Genomic DNA, 18,729 nt, shown 5'->3' with positions numbered 1-18,729 from the left:
TGCACGCTTTGTTGTTACATGATATCAGGAACAGAAACCAGCGTGGGTGATATGGATGTCTAACTGTATGCATGATATTAGGTTCTAAAAACACCCAGCAGCTAGTCACGATACAAGAGGCAGATGCTCTTTAGTCTTGTAGTAAGCTGTTATCCAGTTACAGTCTGTCTGCAGTCATGTCTGCAGATCACTGCTGGCAGCTTCAGAAAGTGCAAAAACATTTACAGTGGGTCCTTGTCGTCTCAGGGGTTGAGTAGAGTGCATTGTTTCAACTAGGTCACTATCACTGCACCATTCGTCTAATGGGTCCCTCAGATTGGTTTGTTTAAGTTTTTCTCTTCTAATTCTGTAAACTATTGTTTATTTATTGCAGTATTTCCAAAGGAGTGAAGGATATATCTAGTGTGTTCATCACATTTCATCACAACATGATATTATGCTGATTGATCTGAAAATATGTCGTATCATTAAAAACTCGATACAATACAGATGGGATTATTTGGAGCTTTGGTGTCGGTGAATAACACGATGAGCCCATAGAAAGGATTTTTTTTTATTAAGTTGCAATAAGCAAACTCTGCCTAATTTGACGTGGGTTATTTTACTAAGGAAGCATATTGTATTCACATGAGAAAAAAAAAAGCTCTGTTTTTCTGAATTAACGAGTGATTTATCTCAGAATTACGAGAAAAGTTTTTGTAAAAAAAAAAAAAAAATCTGCTCTATTTTTCTCAATTAACAACATACCGCTATAGTACAATACCATAAGCACCCCAAGGCCACATGAGAAAGTAAACATGCCCCGTATGTTCAATTTAATCCAGTTTTATTTTGCTTTTTCCTTTATAGTGCCTCGAAGGAACATAGATGGTTTTGTTATTAGCTTGTCATCATTGTGCAGGCACCTGAGGACTTTGCAGCCGATGATTTTCAGGTAGGCCTCCTGATGACTCGTTCATTCAGAAAAACAGAAACCTTTTCTCATAGTTCAGAGAGAATCCATCCATCCATCCATTATCTTGACCGCTTATCCCGTTAGGGGTGACGTGGGGCTGGAGCCTATCCCAGCTGGCTTCGGGCGGAAGGCAGGGTACACCCTGGACAGGTCGCCAGCCTATCACAGGGCTAACACAGAGAGACAGACAACCATTCACGCACACACTCACACCTACGGGCAATTTAGAGTGACCAATTAACCTTGTAAGCATGTTTTTGTACTGTTGGAGGAAGCCAGAGTACCTGGAGAGAACCCATGCATGCACAGGGAGAACATGCAAACTCCACACAGAAAGGCACCTGCCCCCGGCCGGGGATTCAAACCAGGAACCTTCTGGCTGTGTGGCAACAGTGCCACCCACTGCACCACCATGCAGCCCTTCAGAGAGAATGAACTTGTTAATTCAGAAAAACAGAGCAGATTCTTTTTTTCTCACGTGAATACAATACGTTCCATATTTTACAGTGAGAAAACCAACGGAAGAAAAAGAAAAACAGCCTGGGGAGATTAAAGACAAAAACTGTAGGAAATGACAGAGAAATCTACAAAGTTAAAGACGGCGTATGTAGTAAACACCTTACAGATGACGGTGTGGGATGCAGCAGTTTTTGAGGACTGATAACAGAAAAGAAAACGTCTCAGACTCTGACAGTGGCAAGGAAGAAAAACTCAATCATGTGCTAATTCATGCAGCCCTTTGTATCTTGTTTTAGTGGAAATGTTCAGTTTAATGTGAGTAATAACAGCAAAGTTAGCCATTTTTTTTAAATCTATAGACTGTCAGACAAAAAAATCATTTTGAAATCAGTAAAATAATCAATATATTGTGTTAATTGTTGGTTTATTAAGAATGTGGCCATGCATTCCTCTGGATTAAATATCCTGAGTGAGATGTTATAGCAGAGAAACCCTTCAGTGTGAGAAAAGACTCTACTTCCAGGTCCCACTCACACTGTTGGGGTTCCAATCGCCACAACAACCCGCTCATGATGAATTATCCCGTAGATATCACATCAGGTGTTATCTCTAAACATTCATGTTAACAGCAGCTTGTTTTGTTTGACTTTAAACTACATTACATCGCTGACATTAGCTCAACATCCAAAGGGGAGACAGTTTACATCTGATGTGTTCAGCTGTAAATGTCAGGCATGAATTTGCTGTCACTCTCTCTTCTTGTGTTTTCTGTAAATAGTAGCATTGTCCTCATTTCAAAAGGCAACCTGCTTTAGTGTTTTACATGTTCTATTCAGTAGTTTCAAACATAATTCAGTGCTTTAACTTGCAACACATCTCCTCTCCTCCTCTCCTCCGCCTGCGTCCTTCAGCTGTCTGCCTGTTTGTCATGTGTCTGCAGAGAGCATCCTGTCACTACCGTCAGCTTCCTCTCAGCGCCGAGAATCCAATGACTTTCCCCTCATCCATAATTGAGAGGCCATGCTAGGTGCCTGGAGAGTTGAAATGAATTAGCGGGAGGTATTAATAGCTGTCTAAAAATACAGCTGCAGGTCTATTTCCAGGGGCCCTCTGAGGCGAGGTGTTCCTGCTATTAGCCGTGTTTGAAATTGCTGGAAAGTGCAACTCTTGTTGAAGAGATTATATGAAGAGACTAATACGGGCAATTATGTAAAAATAGTGTCAGAGATCGGCACTGGGAAAATCTTCATTTGCATTTTGTAAAACAAAAGTAAAATTACACCAAAGTAAAACATTTGAAAATACTCTTGATTATAATTATGACTCTTACATTTATTCACATTCTCCTTTTTTATTGCTGTCTCACTCTAAAGCCACTTTAATTAAATCAACTCACCTTTCTCCACTCATAATTCCACAATCTGCTGCACCATCAAACGCCTCCCACTCAGTCTAATAGAAACAAAAGTAGATCATGGGGGATAATGCGGGTGACTTGCGGTCTAACGAGGCAGACACATTTGAGCTCTAATGATCTAAATGAACTCGTCACTGTCTCTCTCCTCTGTGAGTGAATGCCTCCGCTGACCTGCTGTAATTACACCTTTCATTAGCCATTAGCACGGATAGCCTTCCAGCCCTGCCGGATTGATCGGGTGTTCACAGGGGTGCTGTTAAGCGACACTGCAGAGGAGGACAGGAGCGTATCCAGCCGCCTGATAAGGGCAGGTACTTCAGGGAAGGGGAATGATGGGAGAGATAATGGCTCTGAACACCACTGCAGTGAACATTAGAACTATCTCAGGTAACACTTCATATGAAGATTACATCTATAATATGAATCCATGGCCTCACTTTACAGACATTAATAAAGGCTTCTCTTATCATTTTACCTTTATCTACTCAGGAAGAGGTCTGACACCACTACTGCCTTTTCTCCTGTTAAATCACTGCTTTGAATCGCTACAATCACACCTGGGAGCTGTGCTGCTCCAAAGATTCAAATAGCTGTAATGCCTGTTATGTTTGGAACAGCCTCACATACAGCCTCATAAGGCTTTGTGTAGCAATAAAACAAGTGATAATACTAGAGAGCACAGGAGCTCTGTTTGAAAGGTCTTTATGAGCTGTGTGACTGCAATGTCATGTTTCTCTTTGGACATGAATTTTAGTACTTTTAGGTGAATACTTCTGAATATGTGTCAGAGGGAAATAAAGAAAAACAACACTTGTCATGTTGCTGCCTTTGTCTCAGCTGATAAAATATACACAAAAAGTAACATCTAGGAGGGAATCATAGTGTTCACTTTCAATAAATCTAGTGGACAATATCTCTCCCTCTACTCCTCTTGTACATGAAGCTAGGAGTGCCTCGTGTATCGAGATTTATCGTGCACCAATTCAAATAAGATGACAGACCCTCAAACAGTAAGTTTGAGTAATACACTTTTTAAATGTAAGTTGTTCGTTCCAACTCAACTGAACAGCTGGTGTTACACAAGATTAAATCAAAGGGGCCCTGAAACTTGAAATTGTTTTATAGGTATTGTATTTATAGGTTAAGTTACACAACATGCTACGTAACAGCTATGTTGACTAGTACCAGTGCAGCTTTCAAGGTGACTCGGCAACAGGCGTGGCGCTTCATAACAAGAGGGTAATGGCAGGAGGAGATTCTCCACAGACTAGACCATCTCATGTCAGTTAGGTCTGAGTGGTCTTTGTAGCCAACAAAGGCCAGGGGTCTCATTTATAAAGGTTGCTTACGCACAAACAGGGCCTGAAATTGGCGTACGCCAGTTTTCACGCCAAGTTTGTGATTTATAAAAAAACAAACTTGACGTGAAAATGTGACTACCGGTAAGCAAACTCTGACCCAGGCGTACGTACATTTTAGAGGCAGGGGGAAATTGGCGACGCAGTTGGTGAGAGGGGGAACTGAAGTCAGATTATATTTTGATGCCTTTTACACATTTCATTCATTGAATAACAACATTAACAGACCCGTGTCACCATCATCACTAAAATCTACACATTCTATTTGAATGTGTGTCTGTGGTGAGTCGTTTCCAATAAGCTGTCATTAACAGATAAAAGCTTGTCTTAAAGTTCATCAAATATTTAATCAGCTTTGTCTCACCGTCACATTTCTCCAGTTTCTCCAAGGGTAGAGGAAACACACGGGCCGTATCCTAACGTGTTCGTCGGGAGGTAAAACCAAAGTAACATCAGAAGACGTAAATAAGCTGCCGAGCAAAGTGACAGTCATATTTTCAATCTTTCTAACGCTGTGCATTGTCACTGAGTGTAGTTATACTTTAAATAAAGACTGCTGTATGACGCACGCGGAGCGCAGAGACACAGTGAAGGCTGCCTCACACACTGATCACATCTTCATCACCTGCATGTGTTTACTGTGTTAATGAGAAAAGTGTGGAGTAAAGCCATGACCGGTTCTCACAATTATTATCTTACATATCATAATCAGTCAAAGCGCAGACCAGGCTGCCCGTGATGAAACCAACGCATTAAAACTTATATTCACGGATCAAACTTCTGTCAGATAATATCAGAGAGGAGATCTCTGAAGGATGTGAGCTCTCTGTAATGTGAAATAAAAGTGTGTGTCCTGTAAACATGAAACACTGCAGTGAGACCCGTGCGTAATGATGAATGATGGATGCCCTGGCACTGGTGACGGATACATGAATGCTGCAGCGACGTGGAGTCACTCAACATTTTTATTTTTATTTGTATTTCTTTTGTGTCCCTCCTGCAGTAAGAAACAAACAATGCGTGCTCTCTGACCTCCGCTTCATTCATGAGGATCACGGTTTGTGTGTCAGAAACTTTATCCTCTCCGTCTTCCTCTCAGTTGTTGCCGTGGTTCACCGTGAGAACCTTTGATCTTCCGGCTCATTTGTATGCATGTTCATTCATAAGGTGCTTTGCATTGACCGTATATGGTTGAATGTGGGCCTGAAAAGGGCGGAATACGAGGCTGATCTATGTGCGCATATCTCCAGGTGGTTTGTGATTTATAAACGGAACATTGGGTAAAGTTTGCGTGCAAACGGTTTTATAAATCAGAATTATTTTTGGCGCACGCCATTTCCGGGTTTTCGGAGTACGTACTCTTTTAGTAAGGATTGTACGCACTCTTTTATAAATGAGACCCCTGGTCCTTAGTATGTTGGGTCCTTTGTAGGACGCTACCCCACAGCTGGAACACAGCTTGTGTCTGTTAAGGGGAGCTAATACATCAAAGGTTTAAGTGTTATTATTTATAATAATCCCTCCCAATTAGGAATGTAAACAATTAATCGAGTATCAATTAATTGATTGTTAAGAAATTACTTGAAACATGCATTTTTGTTTTCAAATTTCCATCACTTGGGACAAACAACATGTGGTCTCATATTACACTCAGCTATCAGGGAGGTGTTTTAAGTTTAAAGCACGTTTCGATGTGACTCAGCTGTAAAAGGTCTTGCACACAGCGGAGACACTCAGCCTGCGACTGTGGCTGTGCGTCAGGTCTCCATGTGCACTTTTTAAAGAGGATCAATACGCATCTGCTGCCAACGACACGGCCGCGAAGGTTGACAACTTAAAAAAAAAAGACACATTTTGTACCCGTATTCAATACTGTCAGTTAGATGCATTTTGTTGCTAGGGGAAATATAATTTAGGGGGAAAACAACGTATTTGGCATTGTTTTTGATGTAGGAAAATTCAATGTTTTCTATTGATTAATCCATAATTGATCGTTAACACTTCCAAAAATCGATCACAGAAAGTACTGAAAATGTACACCCCTACTCCCAATTGAAAAACAGACCCAACAGACTGAAAAACATTCCTCTTTTTAAGCTGCTTACTCAACTCCTTAAATGGATGCAAATTCATTTTTCAACCTTAGTTTTTATTTCTTTAACTTCAAATTTTTTATTTCTTTTAACAAACTGAATTTTAATGACATTTCTTAACTAATTTTACTTTCTTTCGTGATCTTAGATTTAAACATATTTTATGTTTTCATGCTTCTGTTTATTTAATGTTGTATTTCATATTAGATATTTTCTGACAAGGTATGGTGTTACGGAAATAACCTGATATTGGATCTACAATTAGACGTTGGGCATACGGGCACCCTGCGGGGCTGTCAAGAGGTATGAGCTGAATTTAAATAAATAAAAAGACCCAACACTATTTACTATGTACGTTAAAGCTGGGGTTGGTAGTCTCGGAAAACTAGCATGAATTTGTATGTAGCATTTCCTTATGACTCCGTCTAACCCCTCCCCCCTCCCTCGGATCTCCTCCAAAACGACGACGCAATTCGACGAATTCTTTTGCTTGTCAGAGCCCCCGTGGTGAGAGCTTTTTAGACTCTGATCCGGACTACAGTCCTGAGCAAAGCACGTCATCGAGTCAGAGGGGACAGGCCCGAGGTGGAGCGAGAGGGGCAGTCAGTAGAGTCAGGGGAAGCAGAGGCAGGGGACGGGGACTCGGAGTGCAGGCTGGGGAAATGTACGCGCAGGAGGCGGGCAGAACGGCAGGACGGGAATTGAATGGTTTAAAATTTTGGGACCCAAAAACAGTGATTGGTTGGTGTTTTCCCAGGTTTACACCGGCTGTAGATAGCAGCTTTTTTCACTCTTTTTTTAAGAACACATTATGTATTGATTGCCATCAGGACATAAAGATAATTTTAACCAGTATAACAAAAAGTGTATCTAAATCTGATTACCAACCCCAGCTTTAAGTTACATAAGTACACAGAGAGAGAGAGAGTGAGAGTAGATCAAACATAACTGGCAGCATGTAAAATTCAAATGTTTTAAGTGTTCGGTGTACAATTTTGTTGATTGTTACTGTTCTGTTTTTTGTTTTGTTGTTGACTGTAAAGCACTTTGAATTGCTCTTGTATGAATGGTGCTTTATAAATAAACTTGCCTTGCCTTGTTGGTCCTTCTGGTCCTTCTTTTGTGTTTATCCCTTCCCATAACTTAATGATCTAGTGGAAGTACCTTTAGTATAAATCAAGTGCAATAAAAGGCTAAATATAAGCATCACAGAAAGAGTTCAACCAAACAATCTCTCCTCTAAAGCTCAAGTATAAACTTGGTTACTTACATCCTTAAAAGTAAATATGAAAGAATTGTATCGTGAACCTAGCATCGTATTGTATTGTTATTTGAGTGTGTGATTGCAAACCCATTATTTTACAATTTAACAGAAGCTTCTTCAAAGCAATGTGAAAACGAAATCAGACCACTGGAGACAAGTCAGTGATAAGCCACAGAGGTAAACCACACGAACATCATAACAGAGCATTTTTTAAATGTTCATTAACAACAGCTTTGTCATTAACAAATGTTTTCTATTTTACCAAATTAAGAAGTACACGACAGACGTTTCATTTTATGTAATTAATATTTCCTCTCACGAATCATCAGCGAGTAAAAAAAACCTTCCCTGCCAAAAGTCTTAATCGAAAGATGGAAAAAACAAAATTGACTCTTCCAAAACCAAAACCATAGACGAGTCCAATTAAAACAAAAAACAAGTAACTCTATCTGACTGATATTGTGTAATGGATGAGTGCTTCCAGCAGCTTTTGGACAGCACAATTTATGAGCTATGTTATTAGAGTTTACATGTAACATCTTGAAAAGGTACTTGAAAACAAACTATGATTTCTGCTGGGCTCACAAAGCTGAAGCACTGCGTTATTACCCTATAAACCATCGTAAACTCTCAAACACAGAATAAACAGTTTTCATGGGGAATTTTCTGACCTCAGCGTCGGTACCCTGCCAAAAAAAAGTTTGGGAACCAGTAAACCGATACTGAGGGGTCAGATCTCTGACAGAATTGGGAGAAAACCTCCCACAACAATCAGGAGCAATATTTCACCAGAGTTTCCATACTCAGCTGGAGTCTGAGAGGTTTTACGAGGCTCAAATGTGATTTCACAAAGCTGCACACACAACCTCCAATTAAATCCCTGGCTCCTGCTGAACTTTCTACAGGGCAGCTAGTATGACGCTAAAAGGCAAGGCTCAGTGAGTCTCGGGCCAAGAAAAGCAAACTATCTGTAGCACTGCGAGCTGTCATATCATATCACCCTGGAAGTCATAATATCCACAGTGTGTCGTGAGTCATGAGTGTCTTCTGAGTGCTGTAATGCAACATGAGACGGTTAAAGATGTCGTCAACCAGAAACATGAGCATTACAACCAGCAGCAAATAAAAAGGAGGACAAACATTCAGCGCTGGGACAAATGACAGATTAGTGGTCTGAATGCAGAGTTAAATTTAACACCTGATACCACTTATTTTTAGACTTTATGTGTGTCACTCTGTCATATCCTACTTATTTATTCATTGCTAGTTATTACAGACCACAGTTCAAACACTGTATTATTGGGCTGCAACAAAGAACTGTTAAAATTGTTAAAAAACAATTAATAAGGTATCATATACTTTATTGATCCCCAATGTGGGAAATGTACATGTTACAAGAGCTCCAGTGACAGACTAAGTTGTTCGGTAACGGACAAAATTATCAACATTACTTTGACATATACTGACACAAAAGAGTGGAATAACACTTAATCAATAATAATAAATATAATAAAAAGTAAGATCCAATCAAAGCAAAATCAAAGAAAAAAGGTGTTTAAACTATGTTTATCTTCTTCACTCATGGTCACATGGCATAGACTGTATAAATAATGGACGTAGTATCCGTATAACGTCACCCATCTGTTTCTGAAGCACTGTTTTGAAGTCAATCGTTGGCGGGAGCCATTGGATATCCTGAATTCAACCTAACTACTGTCAAGCTAGAGTGAGGTAAAGAGGCAGGCTTTGAGCCTCCAAGCCAACAGCTAGTGTTCCCGCCTGTCAGTCAAGTCAGCTGTGCCTCTCATGATGGAAAACTTGTAATTTTAATATCTTTGAATTTTGAACTTTATGAAAAAATTCACTCCCCGTATATCGGCTATTTTGAATTTCTGTGTATGTGGTTTCCGGTACATCCGGAGCCAGCCTCAAGCGTACACTTGGGAAACCGCAGTTTTTAGCACTTCTGCATTGGCTTCAATTTTGGTGTCCAGAGGCTGCCGCTTGGTAGTTGGTTATCGCACAGTAGAAGTGCACTAAAGGCTGATTTACACTTCTGCGTCTCCCCTACGCAGCAGGGGCTGACGCGGACATGAGCCCCACATACTTGTGCGTCGGTGTGTCTGTGTCGCGCGGCAATTCTCCGCCGAAACGCCTGAGGGCAGTGCAGTCTCTCTGATAGCCGGCCGCCTGCTTCCGGTCCCGCTACAATCTCTGTTTACTTTTCCACATCGATTCAGAGCGTGTTATGTTAATCTACAGCTGATACATGTTGCTGTTTATCATACAGACATGATTACATGAAGAATAGAGAGGAGGAGATGAAATACACGGCCGATGTGCGGCCGATGTCAGGGATCCCGGAAGTGTTGTAAATGCGGGAAAGACAAAGCCGCCGAGCGGACCAATCACAGAGCTTGCGGTCCGCGTCGGCTCTACGGGGAGTTACATTTTGGAGGAGGTGCACGTCAGCTACGTGCGTAGGCCTCGGCGTAGGTATGGGAGCTACGCGGACCCCCGGCGTAGGGTACGCCGTTGATTCAACGCAGAAGTATAAATCAGCCTTAAGTTTGTCCAACACAAGTGACAGTGTAGGGTAAAGATGTCAAACAGTATGATTCAAATACATATGCTGAATAGATGCAGATGCATCAGTTATATGCTGTGGATAAATATAAATGTACAAGAAAGTATGGATGTATACTACAATAATATACTAGAGTAGATTTGCATAGTCATTTTTATAATTGTAATAAACATTAGATATGTTTGAAATCTAATTTGTGTGTGTGAATGATTTAGAACTGAGTATAACAGCGCAGAGTAGTGGCCATGTAGTGAGGAATAAGAGGGGGATTACAGAGGAGTGAGTGACATTACATTGTAGAGCTGGTTTTAAAGAGTTGGACTACAGATGGTATGAGAAACCTTTGTTAGTGCTCCTTCTTGCAGGGTGGATGTCTAAGTCTTCTGTCTTCAGTGTGGGAGCAACACACATTAAGTAATCAATGTTCTCTTTCTGATGGGGCTCAATTCTGCTCCAAATACACAGCATACAATGGGCTGAATAAGGAGGAGTCACTTCTTACCAGTTTACTGTGTGCATATGTGATCAAAATGTCCCAGTTCATTTCTAGCTTGCTTCCTGGAGCAAGCCAGCCACTTCTTAAAGCTAAATCACTGGCGAGTTCATATTTGGACTGATGACATCAACACTGTCTGTAATGGAAGTAAGGTGAATTGTTCATTTTAATCAGAAAAAAAGATACTTTTACTTGATTTATGAAGGAAGCACAGGGAATTTATAACATCAAGACGTATCCTTCAACTGAAGAACGTTTTCTTCTACATGTCAGAAAGCATTTTGTTGTTACGGTGAAATCTGAGGGTTTGTAACCTTATCGAATATGATTAATGCCTGCAAGTGCTACAGATAGTCTCTGTGTTTCTGGGGCAGCTCTCAGCACAACTTCAGAATCGGTTGTTTCTCCTGTAACAGCAACACTATTTGACGTTGTTGGTGACCTGGAAGAACTACAGGCTACACTAGCTTCGACTTCTAGTCTTTCCCTTTGCTTGTAGAGCAAACTGGCTATGATATGTTTCCAACATCTGAAAGTGGCATCCCACAGTTCAATGCTGCATGATGTTGGTCATATCTTAGGTCTCCTCTTTCTTGGATCTATGGTGTGAAATAAAAACATTGTTTGCATCTTGATGATCAAAAATGAACAAACAGCTCTTAAACTATTTGGGATTTTAAACAAAACCTATCCTAATTTTATCCCAAGCTTAGTCCTCTGCCAGTAACTCTGACACCCTCATGAGAAAGTACTTTAGACAACAGGTGGAGAGCAGAGGTGGAGCGACATGTTTCATTAACTTCACAGATTACTTGTGGGTTGCAGCCGAGAGGCGCTGAAGGGAAACGGCCGCCTGACTGGTGCTTGAATCTATCAAACTACTTTCATACAACAAACATCTACTTACAGTCTCAGGGGAGGCAGCAGTGACTCAGGGTTCAAGTCTTTGCAGGGACACAGTTTGAAAGTGGGCTGATAGCTGGAAAGGTGCCAGTCCACCTCCATTTTCGAGATGTGTATTGTACACAATCTACATTAACAATCTAAATGGACCGAAAAGAGACAGTAAGCTGGATTAGCCAACAGTGTCTTCGTACATGCGCCATAGATTTTCAATCTGGATGTGGAGGGGTGAACGCCCCCTGCTCTGAATAGAGGTTAGGAGGGCCTCACGGCAGCACTTGCTGCTCGTTGAGAAGAGTAAGAACGATACTTGCTTTCAAGTCAGTCTCCAATAAAACCAGAAAAGGTTACTAGATTTGACGCAAGTCGTTTAAAAAAAAAAAAAAAAAAGAGTCACTAGAGGGGTCTGAAAACTAGCTAAATATTGTGACAAAGTCGCTAAGTTGTCAACACTGGTTTCAACTGAGTGAAACATTGGAATTTCCTCTCAGGAAATAAAGTAATGAAGTAATATATTCTTTTAAAAAGTTGGGTCATTTTTATTTTGTTTTAAAGATCTTAGGAGAATTTCCAAGGAGAGCAGTTTGATCTCTTAATTGTGTTAAAATATACGTTTAACCACAAGACGGAATCTTTTGAATTAAGAGCTTGTCGTCTCCAACATGTCGACTTACCTGTCAACTCACAACACCACACTGAACGTGCACCTCAGATGTAACCACTCAAAGTAAAAACTCCACAGCATGTCTGTTACACTGACAGCTCACATATGTAATCACAGCATTAACAAAGAGCTGCTGACAGCATGAATACACTGTGAAAAGCTGCCTCATGAATCTGGCACTAACCACCCATGTACAAGAATATGGGTTTGACCCCAGATCATGACCTTTGTTACATCAAATCTCTTCTCCCCCTGCTTCTCTTCCCCTCATCTTCACTGTCACTCAACACTTTTTACAATAATACACCAGACAGGCCTCGAGGTCAGGTTAACACAGGATTAACCTTTGCTGTTGTGTCTAATAAAGACCTGATCATAATATGCTCAGTATCCCCTTCAGGCTCCCGTCTGAACACTAGCAACATGTAAATACTGAAAGAAAAGCAGAAATAGCTGTAGGGGGATCAGCTTCTCTCTCTGCGCTGAGCAATCCTTTATCCTGCCAAAATTCATCCGCCATGCCTTCCTTCTCCCTTAACTAAATCCGTCAGCTCCCTTACAATGTACTGACAGGCCCCCTCATTCAGCATCATTCGATTATCAATTCTCATTTTGCGTGCGGCGGCTAAGCTCGTTTCAGATTTAGATCCCAGCCTTCAAGCAGCCATAGATCACCTGTCACTTGTCAGAGCTCGGTGGCACAAAAGGACAGAAAAGCATCAGTGGCTTTGGGCAGTCTGCCAATGACGGCGGAGAAATGACTTCATTTTGTATGCTGGAATTGGGACTTATAATGGAGGCGACAGAAACCAAATAAGTCTAGCATGCTTGCAGTGTGTGTGCGTCTGAATGTGAGCAGCTGGGTGTCAGCTCGACCACTGGCAATAAAAGACACCCCTTCGTCTTGAACAAAATCTCCCATCAAGTGTTATCTATGTACACTTTTAGAACATTATCATTTCACAGAGACACACTGAAAAATAGAACTGGTGGAAACTTGAGTGCTAACACTGAGTCTCTTGTTAGCAATCAAGTCTGAGTGCCACTGTGAGAATTCAGTGATTGGCAGACTCTTTCTGCCACAAGGGATATCTCCCTTATAGGATTAGCATAGTCACATAACTGTTAGACATGTAGCATTATGATCATTATGAAGCACTTAAGGATGAAAAACATAGCAAGGCCCACTCCTGGTTTCTCTTTGGTGCATAAAAAGCAGAGAAAGCCTTCCCTCTGCTCTCTCTCTCCAGTAATGGTGCAATTGAGGAGATGAGAATTCATTTCTGCGGCAGCCTCAGAGTGGAGTGAAGAGCTTCTCTCATCCTCTGTCACTCATCCACCCTGATGGGCCCGTTGCTCTCCTCTGGCCTCTCTTTCTCCCTCTCTTTCCAACTTGACTGACAGCTCCTCTGTTCTATTACCCCCAGCTGTAATTTCACGTCAGCTGAAAGGAAAAAGGCCTATTTACAAATTTAACACCTGATCTTGACACCTAAGCTGCAGCTGTCAGAGGAGATGAAACCTGCAGACAGGAAAGTGGCGAGGAAATGTTAGAGCATCGATTTCCACAACACTTAATTGAAACATTTACACAAATCTGAGCCGGCGTGCACTTCACTGAATAAATACTGCTTGTTTTCTGCCCTGTGAACAAATCGGTTAGCTGCAAACATAAATTTGCAGCAAGCGTCCCGCTGAGAGACGGAGAGCGTCTATTATAGTCTGTCTAAATGCAGCTCCGCTTTGAGCACGATCCTGCCTCTAATGTAAAAAAGAGTGCCCCACTTTATTTATTCATTTCTTTACACTGCTGCGTTTTCATTTATTGGCACTGGAGGCAGACAGCAGGATATTGATTGTGTGCTTTCCTCCAGGGGTTTGTGTGAAAAGGGGATCCATCACCTCTCTGGAGCCCACCCACGTGAAGCCTCCCTTGGACAAGTCTTGTTCTCCAGGGTGGGCCCTTCTGGTTGCACAAAAGCCCTCTCCATGTCTCTCACTGGACCTTTCTGCAGACTGAGAACCCTCCACACACAAAAAAAACAATCCTTAATCCAGCAGAGTAATCTCAGCCCAAATGCAGCTAAAAGCAACATCCACAGTGAAACAAGCTTCAATAGGGAATTAGAGAAATCGCCATCTCCTTGAAAGGAAATGTGCTGTGATTTGCGTGGAGTGTTTGTCAGATTCAAAGGAAGAGGCAAGTGGGGGGCAAAACCAGAGGAAAAACATGTCAACGCCTAATCCATTTCTTCCATTGATATATGTACGGCAAGCTTAACAGAGATTTAAATAATTCAAAGTGCTTGGACTGCCAAAGCTCCATAATCAGCTTGCGAGCTCAAGGAAGCAGCACGATGGAGTGTACAGTGGCGTACAGGGAGACTGACTGCTCAGCCTACATGCATAATTAAGCAGAGGTGGGGGTTCCGCTTTGGGGAGAGAGCCTCATTTAATGACAGATCTGAGGTCAGCTTGTTGGTGCTTGTGCAGTATTTCTACTTGGACGAGCCTGTTTACATGAGCAGCTGCATAATGATCTGAGAAGTGTGGATGTGGAGGGGCCGCTCTGTGGTGTGTCTTATCAAGGCTGCGGTATGTTGTCAGCAAATACTGAGTCCAAAATAAGTCTGAGTATCTCAGGCAGGATTTAAGGCTCCATATGGTTCGCATTAGTGGAAATTTAGTAGATTATCACAGATGGAGTTGTTTAAAGCCTTATTAGTCAATGGGACATGGCTTACTGTATTGGTCCCCTCTGCTTTCCCTGCTATTTAAATGTCTTTCTACAGCACACAGTAGACTGTACACAGACCAGGCCATGCTTTGCCAGTGTTCAGATCCAGGCAGCTTCAGTTTTTGTAGCAGAGTTCGACAAATTTTTATATGGAAAACCTTAACTTTCTTGAAACCTCCTGTCGGACTTGTCAAAATGCCACCATGTTAGTTTCAAACAGATGACCTCAGGGTCTGACATTATCCGTATACTGAGGGCCTGCAAGCACAAAATATTGCTCTGTTCCATGTAGATGAGGCCGTGCTGTAGCAGGTTTACAAACATCCCGTTCCCTTGTGATACTGTTAGCGTGCTCTGACTCTTGAATTTCTGCAGCTTTGAAAGTGTCGGGTAAAGTGGAGGAAAACTGAACAGCTGTGGCAGACACACAGCTACTGGACTATGAAGCAAAGGCACAGAGGGTCTGAAACAACAAATAAACAAAGAAGGAAGCATATGTTAACAAAGAACTAGTTATTTTTAAATGCAATATATAAAAAAAATAAAATGTCCCTATGTTAATGTCTTCACATAGGGAAATGCAACAGTCAAGAAAGAGTTTGTTCAGAGTTTTGTAATGCTTCTGGAGTGACTAATTTCCTATTTGTTTCAACACTAATTTAAATACTAATAAAAAAAAGTCTAAAGCTAAGACAGCGCTCAGAAAACAATCAAAGAGCACAGTTTATTTATCACAGCTAAGCATTGGACCATAGTGTCGGCTGGAAAACAATGTCAAATTGGTTTTCTAGGTTTGGCTAACATTAGCAGAGCTAGCACCACCGACTTACGCTCCTCCTTGCAGGTTAACATCCACATGCCTGTACTGGTTACTCTTCACTCTGCTTGAGTGGTTACATGCCTTTTAACCAGCAGCCATCAGTATTTTAAACAAGTTACAGAAACACAGCATGATGTTGTAATATCAAGTTCTCCACTATTCATTAATTATTGTAGTTTCCATGTAATGGATATAGAAGCGATCATTGAGCTTAAAATGTTTAAAACACAGTATAAATAGAATAGGAATATTTTAAAAACAGTCTAAAATCATCTTTTGAAATATGTTATATGTTAAAATGTTAATTCAATTCGCTAATGTTAAAATGTAAGTTTATATAGGTAATAGATTGCTTTTGTTGCACTTGGCTTATTTTTAGACACTTCCGGGTTCAGCCAGTAGGGAAAGCATGCCACTTGCTGCTGATCATTACATTGTGGTAAGAAAACCAGCAACAGCGTGTGTCTTTCTTTCAAACTTTTCCCCTTACAGGTAAGAAAAGTGCTCAAAAACATATCAAAAACTATACACGTGCTATCGTAATAATATGTTTGTGATAAGATATTTCTGTGTAGAGTCAGTTGAGTGAGTTTATTTAGTGTTTGTATAGAAGCTACTGCAGATGCTAATGTTTTTACCATAGACCAGCAGTTGCTAGCTTAAATCGTACAGTCGGAACGTGGCGTTATAGAGACATTTAGCACCGGCTGGCGGTAGAGTTTTTGTTACGATGTACTTTTGTAAGTCAGTTATATAATGGAGGGCACTGGTAAAGAGTTGTATGTTTAAATGTATGTTTATTATGCATTGAGATCATTATATTGTGGAATGAAAGGCAGCAACTGTGTGTGTTTTTCTTTCACATTTCTCCCCTTACAACATGCTGTGCAGAGGTGTAACATCCATGGTATCCACTTGTTTTACTTCTTTTGTATGAATCACTCCTGGGCTGACAGATAATGTCTATTTTGTTTTTATTGACTCTGCTCTTATTTTTTGCTCATTTCCTGTTTTTATTGAGGGCTACTTTTTTGTAGCACTAAGCACTTTTCAACTTCGTTTGTCATGTATTGTCCTGTGCTGTTTGTTGGATTGATATAAAAAGGAGGCTGACTTATTGCAAACAAAATCTACCTACGGGTACGAATAAAGTAACCTTTAACCTTTTAACCAGGCACAGTCTACTCACAACTTAACCTCCGTGTTCTAGATCAAAATACTGACAAACCGCAGAGCAATGCTATCCCTATGCTGTGCTTGTTTACATCTGGGAAGTAGAGCATTAGAGCGTTATGGTGGGCATCACTGACCCCTGCTACAGCCCCAGGCAGTGGTGGGTGGCTGTATTACAACTTAGACACTAAATATGACCGGCATTTCAAGCCTAGAATAATAAACATATCAACTACACGTTTGACCGTCTAGTTAGTCTGGTGACAACATCAAACCATTTAGTTGACCAGACAAACGCGCATAACCTTATTTTAAAGTTTTTACTGTTACCAACAAACTAACCCCAGTCCAGTCCTTTGGTTTACAACTAAATACCTGCAAGACTGATAGCATTCCCACTGGCTCAATCTCTTTTGTTTTGTTTTGTGTTTTGCTCATTAGCAAATAAAGCACGCTAAATACTTCATTAAAGGTGTTGCATGGATAAATCCTTTTATCCGCTTGATGCAACATGGTGCATAGTTAAAGCTGCTCAGTTGGCTGTTACTCATGTTGATCTATTTTGGCACCATAATACACCACACATATCTGATTTTATATTCAGTGACACGCTTTGGTTCAATACTTGGATATGACAAAAGCTGTCTAAACCAATTCAGAGTCAGACAAGAAACCAAGTCAGTCAGTTAGCCAGTTAGCCAGTCAGCCAGTCAGTCAGTCAGTAGGCCAGTGTGTGCATGACCTTAGCCTATGTCCTCCCATCGGCGTGTCCCTGTCCCCCCAGTCTCAGTGCAGGGACCCAGATGGCATGAGGCGGCAGTGACCAGGGCAGAGGCCTGTCTGTCTGCCAGACTGACAGCAGCTCAGCGCCAGAGGCTCATTATCAAGCAGAAGCCACGGCAACAGCAGCAGCAACAACAACAACAGTCATGGAGCCTCCAGACAGCTGCATGCAGCCGACCACACATAACACAAACCCATCTGTAACCACTCCATGAGCAAGAGCCTTTTCTGTAGTCTGACCGAGCAGGGGATACGGCTGAAAAGATCCAAATGAACAGGGACAAATATGGAGGACCGTTAAGAGGGAGAGAGAATCTAAAATAATGTGAGCATCAAAATCTGTGAGAAGATGATGATCATCATCATCTGTGAGGTCAATGTGTGTGCAAGGAGAATAAACTGTAAATGAATTTCACTCAAAGAGAAAAGTGCGAAACCCATCAACAATACTCACTCATAAATCAGGCACACTGACACCAGGACCTTTAGTGACAGATTCAACAAACACACTTGACATGTTTGAGCAAACACGAGCAATAAGGGACAGAAAAATACAACCAAAGAAGAGGAAAATGAAACTATTGTTCTGAGAAGCCAAACAGCTAAATCTGCTCTTTGTCACACAGGCTCTGTTTTTACTGCTGTTACTCAACAAGCCTTTGGAACTTTTTGATTTCCTACAGTGGAATGTGAACAAATCATTACAGGTGCTCAATCATCTGACTTGGCACTGAAGCATGGAGGCAGATTACTTATGGAGCAAATTAGAACAAGCTATGAGCCTTGACTTTCAGTTAAAACGCTCACAAACCATCTGTGCAAACTATTTTTGAGCATCTGAGGTTTTATTTCATCACAGGGTTCTTTTTCCCTGTTTACGTTCTCTGCAGCTAAAACATCATCAAAACCAGTTCCTGCATGGAAGTGATTCAGACTTTGGAATCCAAGAAAGTGAAGCACAGTCATTTGTGTCTTTTGGGGGAAAGAAAAGATACGTCTTAATTAACAAGTTGTCACTAC

At 41.2% G+C, this 18,729-nt stretch overlaps 1 protein-coding gene across 1 annotated transcript in view; it reads right to left on the bottom strand.

Annotated features, from left to right (window-relative positions):
* The window catches only part of fbrsl1 (fibrosin-like 1), a 492,137-nt gene that overhangs the window by 410,558 nt on the left and 62,850 nt on the right, over positions 1–18,729 (bottom strand). The window lies entirely within an intron of this gene.

The sequence above is a fragment of the Notolabrus celidotus genome, chromosome 9 (assembly GCF_009762535.1).
Source record: "Notolabrus celidotus isolate fNotCel1 chromosome 9, fNotCel1.pri, whole genome shotgun sequence".
In the NCBI taxonomy this organism is placed as follows: Eukaryota; Metazoa; Chordata; class Actinopteri; order Labriformes; family Labridae; genus Notolabrus; species Notolabrus celidotus.
This window is presented reverse-complemented; position numbering and strand designations above follow the sequence as displayed.